The sequence below is a fragment of the Chionomys nivalis genome, chromosome X (genome assembly GCF_950005125.1).
Source record: "Chionomys nivalis chromosome X, mChiNiv1.1, whole genome shotgun sequence".
NCBI classification, from domain to species: domain Eukaryota; kingdom Metazoa; phylum Chordata; class Mammalia; order Rodentia; family Cricetidae; genus Chionomys; species Chionomys nivalis.
The window spans coordinates 102519732-102525585 of NC_080112.1; the positions used below are offsets into that span (position 1 = coordinate 102519732).

Consider the following 5854-nt stretch of genomic DNA (forward strand, 5'->3'; position numbering starts at 1 on the left):
GGTCATGGTAGGTTCCCATGGAATTTTAAAGGAAAACGCATGGCAGGGTATGCTAAAATTTAACTCAGCAGAAATCCTCAACTTTATTCACAACTAGTGCATCTATGGGAGTAGAACAGCAGAGGGATCTAGAAAAGGTAATCTGAAGTGTTTATCTAATTAATCTTAATCAATAAAGAATTGGGAAACAAATATTAGGGGAAATTTTTGAAGATAAGGGAACTGGAAGTAGCCACCAGTTACTTTCTACATGTTTCCTTCCTGTATTGCCGGAGCTCCTTCTGCTCCTTCAGCCAATAGCCGCTGAGATACCAGCCCATTGGGGTGTGGTCTCTCTCCCTTTAAAAAAGCGGCCACTTCCCTCTCCTCTCTCTCTTACTTCCTGCTCCGCTTCTGGCGACTAGACTCCCTTCCTGATTGCAGAGGGCTGTTGTCTGGAATGGTGATCTGTAAGTTTTTTCCCCTTTAAATAAATAACCATTCTATTAATCATAATTCCAAACTGGTGTGGGATTGTTTGTGACTTACGCCTTCGCCTTCAGTCCTGTATCCAAAGTGGATAGATCCTGTCTACATCCCACCTTATCATTTCCTGTCTCAATCTCTCAAGTGTTGGGATTAAAGGCTTGAGCTATGAGTGTTAGAATTAAAGACTTGCCACATGTGCTGCACATCCCCATAATAAAGAGACTGGACAACTAATGATACAGCTAGCTCTCCCAGGATTTGACAATTATTCCAGTTTTCCTCAGGGTTCTCTAAAGATGCTGCTTTCCCCAGAAAACAGGAAGTAATTTTAAAAAAATTATGCCCACATACACAAGATGTGAGGTGTGTAGTTTTTGGTCACTCATTATGTTAAAGGATTTGTTTATATATATATATATATATATATATATATATATATATATATATATATATATATATGGTTTATTGTTTATGAGGTTTGTTATGAGTTGTTATTGGTAATGGTCAGGAAAAAAATCTGAAAAAGAAGATTAGTCCCAGGGTTCTTTTTCTTAAAGACATTGGGGGGATATAGATATGATAGGATAAATGGGTACATAATTGAATCTAATTTAAACAAAAAACTACTAGCCTTAAGTATTTTATATTTGTATGGATAGTGTATATTGATACAAAATTGAGTCTATTATTGCTAGAATATACTATACCTAGATTTCTACTCTAGTTCAAGGTGTTGTACCTATACAGCTCATATAACAATGTAATACAAAATTCTAGCCCTTAAATATTTTTATTACAAACTACTTAGGATAAAAATACAAGAAATACAGTCACCTAGTAAATTCAAACTTGAAGTCATGTTAGGTAAGTTTTTAAGGTCAAATTGAGATATATTGTAGATAGGCAGGTGGTCTTCAAACACTTTAGAAATATACAGAATATAGCTTTTAAGATGTTTTAATAACATAGGGTTCTTTTTTATGATAATGAGACATGTCTGCTCTTGATAGCACCAATCTAATTCATAGAAGATTATGGACATTGAAGAAAATCCATATAAAATTTACATTCTTCACGGCAAAATTAGTCACTGTGCAAGAAACTGCCCTTGCTTCAAATGTTACAGTATGCTATTCAAATTGGACAACCAGAACACAACCAGCTACTGACAAACTTTGTCAAGGCAAGGTAGAACAGCTCTTTAGAATATTAGAAGTTTGTCAGATAATCTAGGCCTGTAGGCCAAATGTGCATGACCCAATATTAGAGAGGAACCTTAGGTGAATGCCCAGGCAGCCAGCTGTTTCTGTCTTTTCTTGTATTTTTGGAAGCTGCTTGCTTGCACTTCCTGCTTACCAGGGAATATTATTTCTTTCTTGGGTCTTGGAGGAAGTTGAAAATTAGATGATTATATGTATAGTTTTACTTGTTAACAAATTCAGAAAAGAAACTCACAAAAGAGCTGTAAAGTGTATAAGATTGTGAGATATAAAAGATAGTTTGGGTTGGTGATACAAGTTAAGATTGAAAGTGAATTAGTATAACATTTTAGAATCACCAAGATAAGATAGGCTATAGAGTATTTTCTCTGAATTTGTCAAATGCCTATAGACTAGACACTGTTAATGTAATCACTGCTTATGTATATTTATATATAGTTATTGTGCTTATTGAATATAGTTTCCTATTAGTTAAAGCCTTTGTTTTTTATTTAGACAAAAAAGGGAAAATGTATGACATTTTGTTTGTAAGCAGCCACTAGTTCACCATAGGAGCAGGGCAATATTGACACATATCTTTAATCTCAGCACTCATGTGGCAAGCCTTTAATCCTAACACTCATAGTTCAAGCCTTTAATCAGCATTAATTTTTAATCAAATTGGGACTTCAACAAGACCATTTGCATTATATGTCTGTAGGGAACAGCTGAAAGAAATATTTGAGAAGATTTATAAAATTTTATCCTGTTAGAGATGCAATATACCAATAGGTCAATTTACTATTTATCTTGGGATACTATTATGGATGATTTATTCTTTTTCTTCAGATGTCTCATTCATCCAGTGGCTTTCAGATGCCTTATCTGGATGCCTTCTTTCTTCTGAAATACAAAATCAAAATGCTGCCCAAGCCCTAAATTTGGGGAGGTTCTCTTTTGGCAAGTTATATCTGATCAAATGAAAAGTATTTCTTAATCTTATAAGTTAGTTTAGATGTATTTTTCATGCTGTTTGATAAACTATAACCTCTTCTAATCAAGAGGTCTTTTGTTTAAATAGAATATTTTTCAATTTTGATGGTATCTATAGCTTTTCTTCTTTGTAAACAAAATAAAACCTTTCCCCACAATGTAATACATATCCTGATATCCATTCTGAGGTCAACACATTTTTATAAAGTATATAGGGTGATTTAATTCCATAGTTTTTTCTATTAGCTAATGACTCTCTACAGCTCTTGTTCTCTTCTCATTAGTATTTGTAAAATTAATACAGAATTACACAATATCCTTGAGGTCTTTATGACCTTTTCTGTTTAGTAAGCATATCTTTTAGATTCAGTTAGATCTTTCTATAAGTGCATGCCCTGTAGGTTTGTGTGGTATACCTGTAATATGCTTTATAGCATAATATGCAAAAAATTCATTTTACTAGAGACTTATGCTGGAGCATTGTCAGTCTTAATTTGTACAGGTATACCACAATGATCATAACTGCTAGCAAATGTGTGATTACAAAATCAGTCTTTTCAGAACTCAGAGCAGTTGCCCATTAAAATCTTGAATATATATCTATGGCGTGGTGTACATATTTTAGTTTTCCAATTTGTACAAAATTAAACATATGCAGCTGCCAAATTTCTTTTCTTTGAATACCCTTTGGGTTACTTTCTGCAGGTAGTGGAGTTTAGATTTACAAAGAACAAGTATAACAATTCTTTATAAATTCCTTGACTTGTTACCAAGTGATAGTAAAATATATTTTTAAAAAGAAACCCTTGTTATTGACAAGGATTTTTTTTATGAAATTCTAATAGTTCTAGCGAATAGTTGATCTATTTCATCATTACTTTGTGCTAGAGGGTCTTGTAGACTCATATGAGATCTAATAGGTGTTATTTATTAAGAATGCTTTCTGTTTCTGATTATTTCTTATAATTGGATAATTGATATCAATTCTGTCTCATATGGAATAAATTCAGAAGCTTCAATGTGTAAAACAAGAATTTCTGGATATTTAGAGTCAGAAACTACATTAAGAGGTTCTGAAAAATCTAATATCACCATGAGAATAGGAAATATTTCTGACTTTTGAACAGAACCATAAGGGCTTTGAGCCACTTTATTCAAATTTCCTGATTTATAATGAGCCTTTCCTGATTTGTTTCTAGTAGCATAGAATGTAGGGACTCCATAAATCAGTAGTCCCCATACAGTGTGAGGAAGAACCCAGTTAGTTTTCTTTATCAGTTTAATGCACTTGCTTGGGAGATGTTTGCTGTAAATCTCTCTGAAAATTACTGCAAGCTCATTGCCATTGTTCATTTTCTGTCCATAAAGAGGAAATTTCAGCACTGTAAAAGGTACTACAATTTCTGCTGTGTCTATTCCTGTTGATTGATAAAGCCTCAATTTTTTAAAACAATTTAGAAGTTTTTTCTACATAGGTCTTTAATTTTTTGCTCTGTTTGTCTGGTAAAAATTTCTATTCTATGATTTTCTTCTTGTATTAAAATACCTATAAGTAAATGCAAAGAAGGTAAAATGACTGGAATACAATCCAACTTGGGATCCAGATCCACATGAACATTCAGTAATTTATTTTCCACCAAATCCAATTCTTTCTTGACCACAGTTGATAATTTTACTAAACTATTTATGGCCTCCTCACCTTGTAAGGTTTGAAATAAATTACTTAGTTCTTGAGCTGTTAATCCAATAGTGGGATGTAGCCAGTTAATGTCTCCCAGCAATTTTTGAAAGTCATTAACAGCAATTGATCTATCCTTATTTTTACATTTTAGGTTTTAATTTTTTTTCCAAGCCTATTTTATATTCTAGTTATTTAATAGAATCTCCCCTTTGTGTGTTTTTCAGGAACAATTTGTAATCCTCAAAAGCCAAAATTTTCTTTACTTTTTTGAATGCTTTATCTAAAGTATCTACATTTGTGTCAGCTAGTAAGATATCACCCACATAATGGTAAATTATAGATTGAGGAAAATCTACATGAATCATTTCCAATGGCTGTTATAAAAAGTATTGGAGGATACTTTGCTGGTTCCTCCCTCTTTCCTTTCTGCCACCTCCATGCCATCCAGACTGAGGAAGACCCGGAAACTCCAGGGCCACGTGAGCCATGGCCATGGTCGCATCAGTAAACACCGCTAGCATCCAGGAGAACGCAGGAACGCTGGAGGCATGCATCATCACAGGATCAACTTCGACAAATATCATCCAGGTTACTTTGGGATAGTTGGGATGAGGCATCACCACTTAAAGAGAAACCAGAGCTTCTGCCCGACTGTCAACCTGAATAAACTGTGGACACTGGTCAGTGAGCAGACCTAGGTCAATGCTGCCAAGAACAAGACTGGAGTTGCTCCCATGATTGATGTCGTGCTATCGGGCTACTACAAAGTTCTGGGGAAGGGAAAGCTCCCTAAGCAGCCTGTCATCATGAAAGCCAAATTTTTCAGCAGAAGAGCTGAAGAGAGGATAAAGGGTGTTGGAGGTGCCTGTGTTCTGGTGTCTTGAAGCCACTCAGGGAGGCCAATTAAATGCTAACACTTTTAAAAATAAATAAATAAATAAATAAATAAAAATAAAAATAAAAAGTATTGGAAAAGGATGATCTGATTAACATCCCTTGTGGAAGAACTTTTCAGTGATATCACTTAACAGGCTGAGAATTATTATAAATAGGCACCCTAAAGGCAAATTTTTCTTTATCCTTTTCTTCTAAAGGTATAGTGAAGAAATAGTCTTTTATAGTAATAATTATAACAGACCATCCTTTTGGTAATAGAGCAAGCAGGTAAATTTCTAGTCTGTAGAGAGATCATCCACTGAATTACATTATTTATGGCTCTCAAATCTATCAATCTATCAATACTCTCCATTTTCCAGACTTTTTTAAATAAATAGATAAAAATCCAAGGATTTGTCAATGCTTCAATATGGTGAATATTTAGCTCCTTCTGTACAAGCTGTTCTAAGGCCTGTAATTTTTCTGATGTCTACTAAGAGAGGTTTTTCAGGTAAACTTTTTTAATGGAGGAATGTTGGTGCTTTTAAAAGATGAGCAACTGTTGTGCCCTCTTCTTGTACAAACTAAATGGTCAGTGACTTTTCTTAATAGTAACTTTTAAAATTTTTCCCAGAAA

General features: G+C 33.9%; 1 pseudogene; it reads left to right on the forward strand.

The window, feature by feature from the left end:
* The first annotated feature begins 4778 nt into the window (after positions 1–4778).
* Positions 4779–5225, forward strand: LOC130868207 (60S ribosomal protein L27a-like; annotated as a pseudogene).
* Positions 5226–5854: the final 629 nt, after the last annotated feature.